Source organism: Sorex fumeus, unplaced genomic scaffold, assembly GCF_029834395.1.
Source record: "Sorex fumeus unplaced genomic scaffold, SorFum_2.1 ptg000008l, whole genome shotgun sequence".
Taxonomy (NCBI): Eukaryota; Metazoa; Chordata; class Mammalia; order Eulipotyphla; family Soricidae; genus Sorex; species Sorex fumeus.
Genome location: NW_026606065.1, coordinates 82708813 through 82729007, shown reverse-complemented (window position 1 = coordinate 82729007; position 20195 = coordinate 82708813). Strand labels below are relative to the sequence as shown.

Below are 20195 nucleotides of genomic sequence, written 5' to 3'. Positions count from 1 at the left end.
AGAGCTAATGTCTGCTGAAGCTTGTTTCCGCTCAGGCTGCTTGACAAAAGTCATCCCCTGGAAAAAAGTTAGCAATCCTATTATATCCCTAACACCGAAGGAAGAGCCTGGGCTTCCTCAAATGCAAACTTTTGCTTTCCCTTCTACCCCAGCCTTCACCTCCTCTTTCAGTCAAGTTTTTTGAAAGTTATCATGTATCAGGGAGAGAGAGAATAAGACTGCAGAAGGGTCAACAGTTTTGTTGGTACAAACATTTACATTTTGTTCTTCAGAACAGACTGTACAAGATAAGAGAAAGGCAGTAAAACCACCATGGGGTACTTGGGGAGGGGGGAGTCCAAGCTCTGCCACTAACACTGCAAGATCCATGTAAGTTTAATCAAGCTGGGCCTCAGAAACTAGAGTTACCACCCTCCGAGATTCCTGTTAAGTTGTACTAGGATTTGTTTTTCTCTTCGGGTAGGAATAGTGGGAAGTTTCAGAAATGTCATCACATTGGGTGTGTCTATTTTCCAAGCATGCAATGCATTTTTCTTAGGCTTTAACAAGCAAAAATACAAAATTTTGTATCTATACCCAAGACACAAAAACATTCACTTGAAAAGATATAAGCAAACAATGACCATTGCAGGGTAAGGAAACAGCCCAAAGCATTTACGAACAGATGAATTAAAAGTGGTAAAATGTAAAATAGATAAATATATACATATACACACAATGAAATACTATGCAGCTTTTAAAAATAAGATAAAATCTTGCAGTTCACTGCAACATGAAAGGAACTGAGAGGGTATCATGTTAAGTGAAATTAAGTCAGAAGAACAAACAGCAGATCATCTCACTCATCTGTGATATGTAGAAAAACAAAGAAAGGGAATACGTGGTATGGAACAATGACATATCCTTGGTCTAGGATTATAAAATTGAGATTAAGGAACAGTAAGGGGAGGGTGGGAGAGGAAGGAAGAGATGGACTAGTAGTAACATAAGGACAGTAGCAGAGGATGTGTAGTAACCATTTACATCAAAACCATAAATGGCACTATTATAACAAAATTACCTAAATAATAACAGAATGTTTAAATTTATTTAAATGATTTAATCATTTAAATTTAAATCATTTTTAAATCAAATTATCTGTTCTTTGTTAAATATAGTAGCAATGGCCAATTGGTGAATCACTGTCACTGTCACTGTTCTCCCGTTGTTCATCGATTTGCTCGAGCGGGCCCAGTAACGTCTCCATTGAAGACTTTGTTGTTACTGTGTTTGGCATATCGTATACATCATGGGTAGCTTGCCAGGCTCTGCCGTGCGGGCGAAATACTCTTGGTAGCTTGCCAGGCTCTCCGAGAGGGGTGGAGGAATCGAACTCGGGTCGGTCATGTTGGCTGCGTGCAAGGCAAACGCCCTACCCGCTGTGCTATCGCTCCAGCCCAATTGGTGAATAGTACTAACTATTCACCAATTATATTTACTATAGTAAATAATACATTATTATTTACAGTAGTAAATAATACATTTTAATTATAATACATTGTAAATAATAATAATTATTATTATTTATGGTATAATTATTATTATTTATAGTAGTAAATAATACATTTTCTGGGGAAAACAGATTTTTAACTATGGACATGATGACATAAACTTCTAGTATCTCTAAAGTCTTAGTCAAGTGCCTATTGTGTGCAAGTTGTCAGTTGTGTGCAAGGCAAGTGCTCTACCCTCTGTATTATGACTTAGTTATAATTTCTGAAGGGTATTTATTCAGAGATGCAATGCCTTTTCTGGGCTAAAATTTAGCTGTTATCTTTGTTTTCAAAAATTAAATAATAAATTCCTATTAGATATTATTATTAATTATTATTATTATTATGGTTTTTGGCCATATCCAGCAATGTACAGGTCTTACTCAGAGACCACTCCTGGTGGGTTCAGGGAACCATATGTGGTGCCAGGCATTGAACCTAGGTCAGTTGTGTGCAAGGCAAGTGCTCTACCCACTGTATTATCACTTAGATACAATTTTTAGATATATATTTAATAGGGGCTGGAGCAATAGTACAGCAGGTAGGGTGTTTGCCTTGCATGCAGCCAACCCAGGTTTGATTCCTCCGCCCCTCGCAGAGAGCCCAGCAAGCTACTGAGAGTATCTCGCCAGCACACCAAAGCCTGGCAAGCTACCCGTGACGTACTTGATATGCCAAAAACAGTAACAATATGCCTCACAATTTGTTGTGAGACATTATTGGTGCCTGCTCGAGCAAATCAATGAACAATGGGAGGACAGTACAGTACAGTACAGATTTAATAGATATAATGCTTAAAAATTCATACTTATTTTAAAAATTTTCATTCACACTTAGTGGCCACATAACAGACGCTCACTCAGCAGTGTCGCATACTGAATACATTTTAGGGCCTAGAGTGAGAGTAGCACTAAAGCACTGTAGCACTGTCCTCCCGTTGATCATCGATTTGCTTGAGCAGGCACCAGTAACGTCTCACAACAAATTGTGAGACTTATTGTTACTGTTTTTGGCATATCAAATACGTCACGGGTAGCTTGCCAGGCTTTGCTGTGCTGGCAAGATACTCTCGGTAGCTTCTGCTGGGGTTAAATATATGCCTTGCACACAGCCAATCCTTGTTAAACACAACTAGGCTGAAACATCTGGTCTCCAAACACCACCAGGAATGATCCCTGAGCACAGAGGCAGGAGTAATCCTGAGCATTGTCACGTGTGGGCCACAAACAAAACAAACAAAAGAATATAATTATATGTGGCATCTACTTTAGAGTCTCCATGTTGTTAAAAACCAAAGGGGGGGGGGGGGAAACAACAACCCGAGCACGCCAGGAGTAACTCCTGAAGGCAAAGCCCCTGTGCATTGCAGGGTGTGACCCAAAAAAGAAAAAAAAGAAAAAAGCAAACAAGAGGACAGGCTGGGGAACTGCAGGGTGGAAGGATTGGTCTTGTAATACTGTACGCCTGAAACAATTATAATAGTAAATCACAGTCTCTCAATAAAAATAAAATGAAAGAAGGAAGGAAAAAAGGAAAGAAAAGTAAGAAAGAGACAGAGAAAGAAAAGAAAGCGAGAGAAAGAAAGGAAGAAAGAAAGAAAAGAAAGAACGGAAGGAAGGAAGGAAGGAAGGAAGGAAGGAAGGAAGGAAGGAAAGAAAGAAAGAGAAAAGAAAGCGAGAGAAAGAAAGGAAGAAAGAAAGAAAAGAAAGAACGGAAGGAAGGAAGGAAGGAAGGAAGGAAGGAAAGAAAGAAAGAAAGAAAGAAAGAAAGAAAGAAAGAAAGAAAAGAAAGCGAGAGAAAGAAAGGAAGAAAGAAAGAAAGAAAGCGAGAGAAAGAAAGGAAGAAAGAAAGAAAGAAAGAAAGAAAGAAAGAAAGAAAGAAAGCGAGAGAAAGAAAGGAAGAAAGAAAGAAAGGAAGAAAGAAAGAAAGAAAGAAAGAAAGAAAGAAAGAAAGAAAGAAAGAAAGAGAAAGAAAGAAAACTTTACGGTGATGCCTGTTCCTAAAGTAGGGCCTTCATTCTTCATTTTCTGAGAAATGAAGAGAAAATTGAAACCATTTTCACTTCCATGTTTGACTAGACAGACAAAACCAGCAACTTTGTAAAAACAAAATTATTTTTAAGGTTTTTTTTTATTAAAAATTTTTTAATAGTGAGACATCATGAGGTACAATTGCAGACTTACACATTTTTGTGCTTGGGTTTCAATTATACAATGATCAAATACCCATCCCTCCACCAGTGCCCATTTCCCACCAACACGGATCCCAGTATCCCTCCCACCCCCCATCTCCCCCATCCCACCCTGCCTCTGTGGCAGGGCATTCCCTTTTGTTTCCTCTCTCTTCTTTTGGGTGTTGTGGTTTGCAAAAGAGGCAATGGGTGACAATCATGTTTAGTCTATAGTCTACTTTCCGCATTTGTAGATAAATGGAACCTTGCAGAGCTAAATGCAATCCTTTTCAAACAAAAATTTTTAATTGAATCATAGTGAGATGGCTGGAGCAATAGCACAGCGGTAGGGCGTATGCCTTGCACGCAGCCAGCCTGGCCAAGCCAGGTTCAATTCCTCTGCCCCTCTCAGAGAGCCAGGTAAGCTACCGAGACTATCTCAATCGAACAGCCTCACAATGGAGATGTTACTGGTGCCCGCTCGAGCAAATCGATGAACAATGGGAGGACTGTGACCATAGTGAGATACACAGTTACAAGATTGTTCATGATTGGGTTTTAGTTAATGTCCCATCCCTTCTACCAGTGTAACTTTCCCACCATAAATGTACTCTTTTGTGGTGAGACAGAGAAAGGGCCCCCCAGACCCGCTGGATGAGGAGACATGGTCTCAGTCACAGACACCCACTGGCGCACTCTATCCACTAACTCCCAGGTCCCATTTCCAACCCCATTTGTACACATGCTGATGAGCCACGGCTACTTCCCTTCTATACCTTCTCAGAATATAAGGTAGTCAAGGGAGCAAAACCCACCCATCGCAGTATCCAGAGAACCATGGACTTTTTTTTTTTGAAATTTTTATTAGTGAAACACCATGAGGTACAATTGTAGACATACAATTTTTTTTTGTGCTTAGGTTTCAGCTTTGCAATGATTGAGTACCCATCCCTCCACCAGTGCCCATTCTCCACCTCCAATGCTCCCAGTATCCCTCCCACCCCCCCACCCCCCCCCCCCATCGCCCAATACCCCCCAACCCTGTGGCACGGCATTCCTTTTTGTTTTCTCTCTCCTTTTGTGTGCTGTAGTTTGCAAAAGAGGCATTGAGTGGCAATCATGTTCGGTCTATAGTCCACTTTCAGCATGCGTCTCTCATCCTGGGAGGATCCTCCCAACACCCTTTATTTGGTGCTCCCTTTACCTGAGCTGCCTTTTCCCCCAGCATGTGTGGCTGGCCTCTAAGCCATGGAGTGAGCCTCCTGGTACTTATCTCGGATATTCTTGGGTGTTAGTCTCCTATTTTGTTACTTTATATTCCGCAGATGAATGCAGTCTTTCTATGTCTATCCCTCTCTTTCTGACTCATTTCACTTAATATGATACTTTCCATGTACTACCACTTGTGTGGATGGACCAAAGTTTCTTTAGTCATCTGTTTTTGGGCATTCAGGTTTTTTCCATATTCTGACTATTGTGAACAGTGCAGCAATGAACACACAAGTGCAGATGTCATTTTGACTGTACTTTTTTGCCTCTCCGGGATATATTCCCAGGAGTGGTATTGCTGGGTCAAATGGGAGCTCAATTTCTAATTTTTTGAGAATCGTCCATACTGTTTTCCAAAAGTTGGCATTCTCACCAGCAGTGAAGGAGGGTCCCTTTCTCGCCACATCCACGCCAACACCAGTTGCTTTTGTTCTTTTGGATGTGGGCCAGTCTCTGTGGTGTGAGATGATATCTCATTGTGGTTTTGATCTGCATCTCCCTGATGATTAGTGATGTAGAGCATTTTCTCATGTGCCTTTTAGCCATTCAAATTTCTTCTGTGGAAAAATTTCTGTTCATTTCATCACCCCATTTTTTGATGAGGTTAGATGTTTTCTTCTTGTAGAGTTCAACCAGTGCTTTGTATATCCTTGATATCAACCCCTTGTTGGATGGGTATTGGGTAAATATCCTTTCCCATTCTGGAGCTTGTCTTTGTATTCTAGGCACTGTATCTTTTGAGGTGCAGAAGCTTCTTAATTTAACATAGTCCCATTTGTTTATCTCTGTTTCCACTTGGTTGGTCAGTGGAGTGTCGTCTTTGAAGATACTGTTAGCCTCAATATTGTGGAGGGTTTTGCCGACTTTGTCTTCAATGTATCTTATGGATTTTGGCCTGATGCTGAGATCTTTAATCCATTTTGATCTGACTTTTGTGCATGGCATTAGGTCGAGGTCTAAGCCCATATTTTGCATGTGGCTGTCCAGTTATGCCAACACCATTTGTTGGAAAGGCTTTCCTTAGAACCATGCACTTTCAATGACATGCTTTTATTTTCCCTCCTACCCTCCCTTCCAATATTGAATGTTATAAAAGCACTCAACCATCTGCCGTGAGTGATTGGTTCTGAGGAAGAGACCTACATTTCAAGGGCACATTTCTAAAGATATTTAATTATTTGATTGAATAGATGGTCTCTGTCTGCTCTGGGCATAAAGCTCCAGACTGTCTAACCTTACACTGTTTGCTACTTTTAACTTCCATGACATTTTATTAGATGTTCAGCTCTGGCTAGCCACTATAGAGACCTGATTATCTGTGTCCCCTCCCACCTCCTAGGCTATGGAAGCACTCTGATTGACTCTCTGCTGAGGAAAGGCTGTTTGCTATTGTATGGCAGTAGCACTGTAGCACTGTACTCCCACTGTTCATCGATTTGCTGGAGTGGGCACCAGTTATGTCTCCATTCGTCCCTGTCGTGTGCTAGTGTAGCCCAACGGCATCTGCTCACTCCAGGAACACGAAGTGAGACTTGCTACTGTTTTTGGCGTATCGAATACACCATGGGGAGCTTGCCAGGCTCTGCCATGTGGGGCAGGATACTCTCAGTAGCTTGCCGGGCTCTCCAAGAGGGACGGAGAAATCAAACCCGGGTCAGCCACATGCAAGGCATATGCCCTACCCGTTGTACTATCGTTTCAGCCCTATATGGCAGTAGGGTAGGGAAAACTACAGCTTAACATAACATTTGAAATGAGTAAAAGGCAGCTGCTCCCTTTTCTTGATTTGGAATTACAGGCAATTCATTATTTTTTTGAGGGTCTGGCTATGCTATGTGTATTATTTCTTAACTGAAATGAGACATTATAAAAGTAGGGTGATGTGTTAATATGATGTTAGCTCATTTGCAGGGCATCATTTGAAAGGCTAAACAAAATTTGAACAGGATAGCTGAAGAAACAAACACGTCTAGGTGAGAGAATAAACAGAACACCCACCACGTCTTCTCTTTAGGTTTCATATCTCCAGAAATTATTTTTTAAATCAGAATTTAAAATATTCACAAGGGAGCTAAAGAAATATAGATGATGGATTATCTCTAAAATAGTTTCAAAAATTGAACAATATTAAAGAAAGTAATCCCTCCAAAATATGACAGAATGTAGCTATCAAAGGATGCAGCTGGAAAAATTCACAAGACCACCTAGATAATTTACATCAGAGCCAACCAAGTACTAAGAAGATACCCCACTGCATAGAGATGAGGATAATGGAACAATGACATTGTTTTCTTCGCTTACCATACTAGCAAAAAATTAATAATGTTTTATTAAATATTGAAAAAAGAGGGACAAAATACAGCTGGTTGATAGATAATGTAAAATGCCTCCAGATTATCCTTCCAAAGGGCTACATCTTATAAAATTAAGACTATTATATTATGGGTTTAGCATTTCTAATCTTGATCTAAGAGAAACACTCTCATCCATGCATAGGGATTCATGTGCAAGAATATTCACAGCAGCTCTCTTGGTGACAGTGAGAGGTTGGAAATAATAGATGGGAGAAAGGTTAGTTGTTAGAAGCCAGGAGCAAACTAAATATCTGTGGAGTGATCTCTAAAACAGTCATGAATGAGAGCAAGACTAATAACCTGTTGTTCAGTGTGCCATAAACGCCATCTATTTCCTTTATGTATCCAAACATGAAGAAGACTCCCAAAGATACGAGAAGAAAACATATCAAACTCATCACAATATTTACTTCTATGTGGATGTGTGGATGCAGTACTGGTAGTGGGGCACTTAACTATTTTCTTTGTTTTAGGCACTGTGCCTTACAATAATTTTAGTATTACTATTCAGAAGCACAATGAGTCAGAAGCACCAGTATCCCTCCACCACAGCCTCTAAATCCCCTTCGGTGCCTTCCCTCCTGCACCCTAGAAAACTTGGTTCCTTAGTCCAATTCAGGGGCTGTTACCACTGGCCATTGTTTATTCCCTTACTCTGCTTCTTCATACTCCACTGACGAGTAAGGTCATTTTGTATTTGCCCTTCTCCCTCTGGCTGACTTAGTTTAACATTACCCTCCCGTTCCATCGAAGTTGCAGTGCAATACATAATTTCATTTTTTTCTGAAGCTGAGAAATACAATACAATTCAATTGTGTACATATAAGACATTTTCTTTATCTACTCATCTGCTGTTGAGCAGTTGGGTGTTTCCAAATCTTGACTAATGTGAATAGTGCTGCCATGAACACAGGAATGTAAATTATCTTTTTGAAATACTGTTTTTTGGACTCTAATGGTAGATGCCAAGAATTGAAACTGCTCGGTCATATGAAAGTTTAATATTCAATTTATTGGTAAGTCTGTATACTATTTTCCATGGAGACTGAACCAGACAACAATCCAACTAGCAGTGAATGAGGATTCCTTTTACACTACATCCTCAACAACACTGGGTGTTTCCAGACTTTTTGATTTATGCCATTCTTCAAAGGGAACGATAATCTCAAATGTGTTTTGACATTTTTAGAGAATATATCCAGGTATTATTTGCCTGATTACTTTTATAACTATACTAAACAACTAGAAGAAATGAAATATATCAGTAGTAAGTAATTATAAGAAAAGCTGATCTTTCCATTTGTTAGCACAGAAAAATAGAATTTTAAAAATTTAATAAGAAGCTACTAATAATTCCCATGCTGGAGCTGCAGTGACAGTATAGTGGGTAGGGTATGTGTCTTGCTCACAGCTGATTCCCAAGCCCTACCAGGACTGAACCCTGAGCACAGAGCTAGGAGTAAGCCCTAAGCAACACTGAGCGTGGCCCATATAACAAACAAACTGAAAAAAGAGGAAAAAATATTTTTCAAATAATTCCCATTTTAATGGCTGAACTCATCTAATAAAAAGTATCCAGGACTTAAAATAAATTGAATACGGAGTAGCCAAGCACTGTGATGCATCTTTCATATAGTAATGCATTTAACCCTTATATAATTAAGAAGAAACTTAATATTTCCACTTTATAGAAAATAACTGAAGCTAGCAAACATTACATAAATTTTACCAATACTACAAAATCAGTAAGGCAAACTGGATGCAGAGTTCATCTCTTATACCAAACACTGTCAAACAAACACTGTTCTCCCAGTGTTCATCTATTTGCTCGAGCAGGCCCAGTAACGTCTCCATTTTTTGAGACTTGTTACTGTGTTTGGCATATCGAATAGGTCATGGGTAGCTTGCCAGGCTTTGCCGTGAGGGCGAGATACTCTCGGTAGCTTACCGAGCTCTCCAAGAGGGGTGCAGGAATCAAACCCGGCTCAGCCAGGCTGGCTGTGTGCAAGGCAAACGCCCTACAGCTGTGCTATTGCTCCAGCCCATCTCTTATACCAGTCTCCATAAAAGAAAGCAATAAACCAAACTCAGTTAAAAAAAAAAAAAAAGAAAGAAAGCTAAATATTCAGTATCTCATCTATAGAAGGCTAAGAAGGCTGAAAATGCATCTTATTTCTTTTGCTTATTTTAATGCTGAGACCTAAGGACAGTTTTGAAAAGGAATGGTACTTGGTCAACTTTGCCTTGTTCCTAATGTTAGACTACATTATTTAGTCTTTAATCACCAATACAATGATTATAACATCAACTTTAAGTTTTTTCTATATACCCCTTGTCAAATTAGGAACTCCTTTTATTTCTGGTTTTGATCTTTTGTCATAAATGAAGGGTGACTGATGTTAAATGCTTTTTGTACATCTTTTCCTTTCTTTAGTTTGCTAATACTGTAAAATATATTGATTAATTTTCAAATGTTGAAGAAGTCCTACATTTCTGGAATAAACGGCACCTGGGCATGATATAATATCTCTTTCATGTAAACTGTATAATCTTATAAGTAGTATCAATTTTGGTATCACAATAATAATGACCTCATAATGTAGTGCTTCCTTCCATTTTCTGAAAACTGTGTATATAGTTGGCTTTATTTATCCCTTAATACTCCCACAGAATTCACCGGTGAGTTCATCTGGGATTAGAGCCATCTCAAAAGACCTTTTAATTAAAAACCCAATTTCACTACAAAAGAGCTATTCAGATTACACATTTCTTCCAGGTAATGTCTGAAGAGATCTATGAGTTACTCAATGACAGTTTTTCATGAAAATTAACTAAATTCTCAAATGTAGTAAGAGGTCCATCTGATGTCCTTATCTTCTTTTTTTTTGTTTTGGGTTTTGGGTCACACCCTACGGTGCTCAAGGCTTACACCTGGCTCTGTACTTGGGGTTATCATGAGATACCAGGGATCAAATTCGGGTCAGCTGCATGCAAGGCAAGCATCCTACCTGCTCTGCTGTCACTCCAGCCTCTTCCTATCAAAACCTATAAGATCTATGTTGACTATTGGTCTCTCCTTTCTGGCATTTAAAATTTCTACCTTCTCTTTCTTTCCCTCCTTCCCTTTTTCTAATGTGACCACAGGTTTATTAGTTTCACTAACATCACCAAACAACCAGCCTTTCTTTGGTTTCATATTTTTTTCTATATATTTTCTGTTTTAGATTTCATTCATTTCTCCTATATTTATCATTTCTTCTTCTGCTTGTTCTGGGTTTAACTCGCCTTGAGGCTCCTACTTTCTTGAGTAAAAATTTATGTTATTGCTTCAATTTTACTGGTTAATAAGCACTTAGTGTCAAAAACTACCCATGGAAACATTGTGTAGATACATTCCACTATTTTATATTTATATTTTCATTCAGTAAAAATATTTTCTAATTTCCCTTGTGACTTCCTGTTGATTTTTAGAATGTGGTGTGATAATTTCAAAATATCAGAGGAGTTTCCCCAGATATCTGATAATAACTTCAACTTTAATTCCACTGTGGTCAAAGTACATATATTCCTGAACACTTATCTGTAATATAAAAGTATGGAAATCAAATTCAATTTTCCAACATAAAATTAATGTGGTGATATGCCCTAGATCTTAACACATCTTTTCCCCAAAGGATATTAAGAGCAATATTTCTCTCCATACCATCTCAGAACAAAGGACTTTTGTTATTCTCCCTCTACCTTTACACAAAAAAAAGAAAAAGATGATTCCACATGTGTCATCTCATTTGCTTCTTACAACTCTATAAAATAGACAAGACAAATGATAGCATTTTTTATACGAGTAAAGCTAAGCTCAAAGGAACAACTTGCCATAATAGTCTGCTCTGTCTCATTACATCTGAATTATCCCTCAAAGACAGAGCAGTATCGATCATTTAAATCCATATATAATTCAAAACCTCATGAAATGAGGTTGCTGTTGGAACTGCCAGCATTTTAGTTCAGAGTAAGTGATAGTAAAACCTTATATACTCACTCATTATTAACAAATTTGGGTAGCAAAGAACTAAGACACAGAGAATATCAAAGTAAATATGCAAAACATGAGGAAAATGAGAGCCCAGTTTAATATGTTATAAACTATACACAGTCTTATTTGTTTTTCATAGAAAAACATGACAGGAATGTATTAGGTTTATTTTTGCTCTTTCACATTTTTCAATTGTTAATTAGGCTCTGAAGCTCCAAAATTGTATATGCTGGCAGTATTCACAGATTAAATATATTAATATTTAGCAGTCTGAAATATCAAAATACACTATTTTATTTCACATAAAAATTCTAATCTCTAACATCACAACAATTGAAGGACTGTGAAGGATGAAGGCACGCTTACCATAGAACCGCTGACTTAGGAGCTGCAGAAATTTCCCTCAGGTAGCATCACCCCTTCGGCTTAGATTATCAGTAGGAAGAGCAACCAAAACTAAAACTAAACAGAAAACACGCAAAATTAAACACCGATGAGAAAAATGTGTTAAATCTTCAACATCATCTTAAATATGAACATCACATCTCAGCAATTTCATCAAGGTAGTTCTAATCCCATAGCTCCTTCTTTTTTAATTGGTTTAAATAAGGAGCTAATAAGGTGTGTGAATTCCTAGGTAATACTAGCTGACTTTTTTTTAGGAATAAGCTCTTAAATGAACTTCAAGGAATTATAAGCAACTGCCTCAGGACAGAAAAACAAAAGAAGCAAGCATAGTGCAGGTACATTCAACTGAACAGTTTTAATTCAGTTACTCAAAACACATCCTATTTAGATTTTGTTACAGCCCAAATTTGGGTTTGACACTGAGTACATATATTTAGTATACAGAACTGACTACAGAACTTCACAGAAAAGAACATTCACACAACAAAAAAAAGCATTTGTCTTAATTTTCACACAAATATTTAAATTCAAAACAAATTAGGATGATCACTTTATTTTTATTTTATTTATTTATTTTGCTTTTTGTATCACACCCAGCAATGCTCAGGGGTTACTCCTGGATCTGAGCTCAGGAATTACTCCTAGCAGTGCTTGCAGAACCATATGGAATGCTGGGGATCGAACCCAGGTCAGCCGCATGCAAGGCAAACACCCTACCCACTGTACTATCACTCCGGCCCAGAATGATCACTTTATAAAATTATTTTTGCAGTGGGGTCACCTTCAGAGACACTCCAGACCACTTTCAGCTCAGTGCTGAGGGTCCTTCCCAGCAGTGCTTGGGGGACCATGAGGTACTGGGGGTCAAACACAGCAGTCCCGCAAGCAAACTATGCAGCCCAAGTCTTGGAGCTATTAAGCCTTTATGTTTCAAGAGACTATATAAGATGCGATCAAGGAAGACCTCAAAGAGAGAAGAGCAGAAGTACTGGTAGATGCGGCAGAAGCCGGGAAAAGTATTCGTAACGCCCGCCTGTCCTTCGCCAACTACAAGACCAAGATGACTGCCCTCCAACGTCCTGATGGGTCCATCACATCCTCCAGAACGGCAATGGAGAAGATTATCCATGACTTCTACTCAAATCTCTTTGATAGCCATGTCCACTTGCCGACATACCAAATTCCACAGGATGGATATGTCGTTCCCAAGATCTCCCTTCCGAAATCCAACACGCCATTTCGTCGGTAAAGAAACAAACAGCACCCGGCCCAGACAAGGTCAGACCTGAACACCTGAAGAACCTGCCATCAGTACTCATCAATACACTGGCTCGGCTCTTCACTCGCTACCTGTCTGAATGCAAGGTTCCGTCCCAATGGAAAACCAGCAGGACCATACTACTGTTCAAGGGAGACATCCATGACATTGGCAACTATCGCCCGATCTGCCTATTGTCTGTCATCTACAAGTTGTTCACTCGAGTCATCCTAAATAGGATTGGCAGAACACTAGATGAAGGACAACCATGCGAGCAAGCTGGGTTCCGCAAAGGATTCAGCACCATCGACCATATCCACATGATAACCAAGCTCATTGAGGTTTCTCGGGAGTTCAAGATGCCTCTCTGTTTAACGTTCATTGATTTAAAGAAGGCCTTTGACTCTGTTGAGACGGAAGCGGTCAATGAAGCCCTAGCCAATCAGGGCATTCAAGCCCAATACATCAGGATCCTCCGTGAGCTGTATTGCGGATTCACTACCAGGACCTCACCATTCTACAAAGAAGTGATCGTTGATGTCAAGAGAGGGGTGCGGCAGGGTGATACCATTTCACCGAAACTCTTCAGTGCCACCCTCGAGAACATCATGCGACGACTGGAATGGGAAGGAATGGGAGTGAAGATAGATGGTCAGCAACTACACCACCTCCGCTTTGCTGATGACATTGTTTTAATAACACCAAACATCAGACAAGTGGCACAAATGCTGGCCAACTTTGACCATGAGTGTGGAAAGGTAGGACTACAGCTGAATCTTACGAAGACAATGTTTATGAGAAATAGCCTCGTTCCTGACACCCCATTCGCTCTCAATGGAACGACCATCTCCGAATGCAACAGCTATGTGTACCTAGGTCGAGAGGTCAACATGACAAATGACCTGGCACCCGAGCTGCGCAGGAGGAAGAGAGCGGCTTGGAACGCCTTCAAGAATGTCGAAGAAATAACTAAGAGGACGAAGAACCTCCGGCTCCAGGCACATCTCTTTGATTCCACTGTTCTTCCTGCATTAACATATGCCTCAGAGACCTGGGCCCTACGCAAACAAGATGAGAACGCCATTCAGGTCTCCCAAAGAAGAATAGAAAGAGCTATGCTTGGAATATCACGTTTCACTCAAATGAGAGAAAGAATCCGGAGTTCTGACATCCGTCGAAGATCAAGAATCAGGGATGCTGTCTCATTTGCCAAGGTGTCGAAAATCAGATGGGCTGGTCACGTAATGAGATTTAAAGAAGACTGCTGGACTAGAGCTGTTACTGACTGGATTCCACGGGATGTCAAAAGACCGTGTGGCCGCCCACCTACCAGATGGTCAGACTTCTTCGTCAAGATCATGAACGATCAGTTTGAGGCCCTTCATGTTCCCGGAGAGAAGAGATGCCATTGGGCTACACTAGCACACGACAGGGACAAATGGAGACGTTACTGGTGCCTGCTCGAGCAAATCGACGACTAACGGGAAGTTAAGTGATTTTAAGTGATATAAGGGTGAAATATTGACAAAGAGTTGATATGTGCTGAACTGACCCTATGAAGTTCCTCCAGGATAACATACTAACAAGAAGTACAAAGCAATCCTCTGTTATTTATCAGATTGTGCTGGTCATGGTCATGGTCTTCCCGTTGTTCATCAATTTGCTCGAGCGGGCCCAGTCATGTGTCCATCATGAGACTTGTTGTTACTGTGTTTGGCATATCAAATACGTCACGGGTAGCTTGCCAGGCTCTGCCGTGCGGGCGAGATACTCTTGGTAGCTTGCCGGGCTCTCTGAGAGGGGCGGAGGAATCGAACTCGGGTCGGCCATGTTGGCTGCTTGTAAGGCAAACGCCCTACCGCTGTGCTATCGCTCCAGCCCCATGAGATTGTGCTGGAGCTATGAAAAATCTTAAGAGCATATTATAGTTTCCTATCCAGAGTTTTAATTTACTTAGAACACATACAAGAAAAAATGTAGTGATGAAGCATTCATTCAGCGAAACTTCATTCATCATGTTCTAAAATAGCCCCCCTCTTTAATACTTTCAAGATAAAATGAGTAAGAGAACTCTCAAGTCTGCTGAGTGACTAAGTTACACAGGTGGTTATAATACAAGAAGGTAGATAAAAGGAAGTAGGAGCTTCACACAAGGGGAAAGAAAAGCATGCAATTTTCATAACCAAAGTAAAGTAACTTTAAGTCTACTTAAAAGAATTGTCTGGGCCCACCTCCTAAAGTCTTGATTATATCAACTTACCCACTGAGAGATTCATGAGCTAAATCTCTGAGAAGATGCAAGCCAAGCAGCTGACACGCCAATCCCCCCAAATAAAAACTCTGGGGTACCATCAGGAGGAGGCCAGGCTGAATCTCCACCCTAGCAAAGCCCCGGCAGCCATACCCACACGCCACTGCTCAGCCATATTAGTGCCCCAGGGCCTAACTTCACTAAGACTCTGTGCAGACTTGTTCCAGTTCTACATATCCTGAAGTTTCTGGACACCTGCAAACTCCACAATACTGAAATTCCATGAGGAGCACACCAAATTAAATGAGAAAGCAACATAGAAGCCAATTAAACTCAACAAACCAACCACAAAATCCGATAACACAGAAGGCTCAACTAGCAACGAACAGGTTAGTAAATCCTCAAAGACAACAACCCCATGGTGAAATATAACAATTTTTAACAAATGTTCTTATTATTTTATGTATTATAAACAACTTTGTAAATCATGATGTTTAAATTTTTTAAAAAATAATATAAAACTGTCTAGTGGTAAGGTCTTTTCCTTGTACACAGCTGACCAGGTTCAATCCTCAGAACCCCATATGGTTCCCCAGCTCCACCAGAAGTGATCCTTGAGCACAGAGCCAGGAGTACCACCAGGTGTGATTAAAAAAATAATAAATAGGGGGGTATGGTGCCGCCAGCAGGTCAATCTGTACCTGTGAGGTGAGTGCATCAGCAGCCTAATGGCACCTTCAGACTTCCAGATACCCCAAAATTGCTTCTCTGTGCCTTTGGCCAGACCCCAAAAATTTGGGGCAAAGTTTACCAAAAAAGTAAACGGCCAAAAGTTAGGTATGTGGGAAACACACCCACAAACCACCTCTGGCTCAGCTATATAATTGGAGGCATAGCCTCTCTGGTTCCTGATTGAACTGCTTAATGGCCATGATCCCAGAGACTCAGAAACAAATCTCGAAACCCAGTGGCTTTTGGGAGAAATGCATCCGGTCCCTGCAGTAGGTTACCGGTGCTGGGCCAAACGAGGTGGGAATAGGTTTCATGCTTTGGCCTGTTCCCCCCTGGCGGCCCAGTGGCCACCATCCTTCAGAGGCCACTGGACAGTCAGGTTTGGGCCCCCAGTGACGAGACACGCAGGGCCTCATGGGACGGGGGAGGAGCCAGGCCTGTCCTCCCACCCCAACGAGACCCCAAGTCATCGCCCACGAACGGCCTCTCTGGCTCCTGATCAAGCTACTTAACGGCCATGATCCCAGAGACTCAGAAACAAATCTCGAAACCCAGTGGCTTTTGGCAGAAATGCGTCCAGACAGTACATTACTGTCGCCGGGCCACCCCAGGGAGGAAAGGGTGTTGTCACTCTGCCTGCTCCCCCTTGGCGGCTCGGTGGCCATCATCCTCCAGAGGCCATTGGACAGTCAGGCTTAGGCCAGCAGTGATGAAATTTGTTGGGCCTCACGGGATGGGGGGAGCCGGGCCTGTCCTCCCCACCCCAACGAGACCCCAAGTCATCGCCCACGAATGGCCTCTCTGGCTCCTCATCAAGCTAGGCTTAACAGCCATGATCCCAGAGACTCAGAAACAAATCTCAAAACCCAGCGGCCTTTGGCAGAAATGTGTCCGGACCCCGCAGTAGGTTACTGTCACCGGGCCACCCCAGGGGGAAAAGGGTGTTGTCCCTCCGCCTGCTCTCCCTTGGCAGCTCAGTGGCCGTCATTCTCCAGAGGCCATTGGACAGTCAGGTCTGGACCCGCAGTAACAAGATATTTTGGGCCTCACAGGATGGGGGAGGAGCTGGGCCTGTCCTCCCCACCCCAACGAGACCCCAAGTCATCACCCAAGAACAGCCTCTCTGGCTCCTGATCAAGCTGTTTAACAGCCACGATCCCAGAGACTCAGAAACAAATCTAGAAGCCCAGCGGCTTTTGACAGAAATCCGTCCAGATTTAAGTGTTAAAATTTTGGAATTTCAAAATCACATGGCCCTACTGCAGCCACGTGACATCATATGTTATTCATAACCAGCAATAGAACACAAATTGTCTACTGTTGCCTTTTCAGCAGATCTGAGTCTTGGGGTAAATCTCAAATAATAATGGTGGGTCTGGTGTCGAAATATTGAATGTGATCAAAGTAGAGAGAGAGTAATATGGAAATCATCTGCCTCACAGGTACGGGGAGGGAGTGGGATGGGGGTACACTGGGGTTTTTGGTGGTGGAGAATGGGCACTGGTGAAGGTACGGGTGTTTCATTGTATGACCGAGACTTAGACCCGAAAGCTTTGTAACTGCTCTCATGGTGATTCAATAAATAAAATTATAAAAAAATGAAAAAATAAATAAACAAGCTGTCTGGACACGCACATGAATTACATGGAGTCTGGTAAAAAATGAGAAACTGCATCCTTAACACCATCACTAACACCTTGAAAGGATGCAAAAATGTAAAAGTAAAAGATCATTCAATGATACTCTAATTTATACACATCCTTGTTTGCTTATTTGAAATTAAAAGTAACACATCATTTTCTTTCCCTTCCTTAAGAGCAGCTGTACAGAGTGCTGTTGATTATGCAGAGCAAAAGGCAAAAACTTTTTCCCAAGTAATTTGCATATGTGATCACCTTGTTCCCAAATACAGAAAATTATACCTTGGATTATATAGTAACTGGACCAAATTTAACCAGATCATCCTATCTGCCTGATTTTGAAAGCAACCAGCACTATTCACTGCTATAGAGATGGCTGTATCTCACTAATTTTGCCTAATAGTGTCCTACCTATTTTTTTGGATGACCAATTCTATTTAGCAATCATCTAATCTTCCTCTGGGAAACACAACTACCCTATTTCATTGTATAATCATCACACCCTATTTTTCTAATAATGCGTGCACAATCCCTTTAAAATTCTCAAATGATGGTCACACTCCAATTTTTTGTGAAAAAGGCATAATATGCAGTAATTATACAGTGAATTATATGAATTTGTGTAACATTAGTGTGAGATTATAAAAATATTACTTTGTCATTAGCTACCGCTGGTAAATGTTTTCCTCAGGATTAGCCGAGCGCTACACTATCACAGATGTTTACTTAACCTTCACAAGACAGACAAGTATCTTCATTTCAAAATGAGGAAACTGAATATGGGAAGGTACTCTGTCCTGGAACCTACATTTCCAAAGGCAGGGTCAGGTTAGATCAGTCTGACCACGGTTATTGTTCTCCGTCTGTTTTCCTTTGCACACATGCTCATTTTCCTCTCTTGCTGAGCTGCTAATGTGTCTAACCTAAGTAAGGAACAGGAAAGGTCTGGAAGATTTAACCAGGTTGAGAGTGCCTGATTTTGCAGGAGAATGCAATACCTTTAACTCCTTCGAAGTTGCAGGCTAAGGTTATTAAATGTGAGACCACCACACCTCACTGCAAGTGCCATTACTAGCAAACCCAGTGAAATACATTTTTATGTAACACCATAATTCAAGTTTTGTCTCCTGTTTGAGCTGAGTGGTGCTGAAATTGTTCCTCTGTGTCTACAGTTGAAGAGTGTACAGTTGTATAGTTGCCTTTTAATTGCTTACCACCAGACTTAAGTTCCTAACACTACTCTGTGCTACAACTCACCTCCTTTCTTCTCACTGCTATACCTCCAAATTGTCTTGCGTTCAGAATGTAATCTAAGCAGAGCCCCCTCATTCATCTGCTTACTAAACATATACAGTGTTTATGAGGCAAAAATTGTGACCTGCTAACCTGGAAAATCAAAGTCCAATCCTACATCCCCAAGAACCTCTCAGCCCATCAGAAGTCTTATTTTAATAAATGAATTAGCATTAGGTATGATGAGATGTAAAATACTAATAAGAACACACAGGAAGGAAATGGTAAGGAAGATTTTATGGCTTTCAAAACACTGCAATCTTTATTCAGATGTCACATGATGAAGTCCTAATATAAAACAGAGAATTTTAATCATTTCACTTGGCTTTGGGCCACACTTATCTGTGCTCAGGGCTTTCTCCTGGCTTTGTGCTCAGAGATCCTGGCCATGCTGGGGGACCATATGAAATGCCTGGGATCAGACCTGGGTCAGCTATCTGCAAAGCAGGTGCACTATCTGCTGTACATTACATCTCTGGCCCTTAAAGGGAACAGCTTTGACAGACACAGGTACTGGGTGATCAAATAGACAGGACATTGCTATGTCTCTTTAAAACCAGGTTGGTGGTCGAAAATGTGCACTGGTGAAGGGATGAACCAGGCTGGTGGTCGAAAATGTGCACTGGTGAAGGGATGGGTGTTTGATCACTGTATGACCGACCGAGACTTGAACTGAAAGGCTTTGTGACTGTTCTCATGGTGATTCAATAAAAAATAAATAAATTAATTAATTAATTAAAAAAAAAACAGGTCCAGAAATACCAAGGCATGGAGGGATGGGTATTTGATCATTGTATAATTGAAACCCAAGCACAAAATTTGTAAGTCTACAACTGTACCTCATGGTGTCTCACTTATAAAAATTTAAAAAAAAAAAGAAATACCAAGGCAGCAGAATTTAGCTAAACTCCCTCCCAGACATGTCCAATATGGAAACTTCCAGCCACAGAATATTCAACTATACACAGGATATGTGGTTAGTGTTACTGAGGAACTGAATTTCAAATTTCATTTTGTTTTAATTAATGTTAAACGGAAAGAGGTGATGAATAGCTACTGAGTTGAACAGAGTGGCTTTCCCAAGGTTTCAGGCTTGAGAGACCAGATGGAAGAAATGATTACTGGTAACAATGGGAATGAAATGTTAAGATAAAAAGCATAAAGATAACCAAATATGTGTTAATAGATGAATGAATTAAGTTGATGAAGAGAGAAAACAAGTGGGTGACCCGATGGCTCCAAATTGTGCTCATGC

The 20195-nt window shown here is 40.7% G+C and overlaps 1 protein-coding gene across 2 annotated transcripts in view; it reads right to left on the bottom strand.

Annotated features, from left to right (window-relative positions):
• The window catches only part of WASF3 (WASP family member 3), a 147624-nt gene that overhangs the window by 65435 nt on the left and 61994 nt on the right, over positions 1-20195 (bottom strand). For both annotated transcript variants that reach the window (XM_056108899.1, XM_056108907.1), the window contains exon 2: positions 11725-11820. The gene's annotated coding sequence lies outside the window, so the exon portion shown is untranslated. The remainder of the gene's footprint in view (positions 1-11724; positions 11821-20195) is intronic.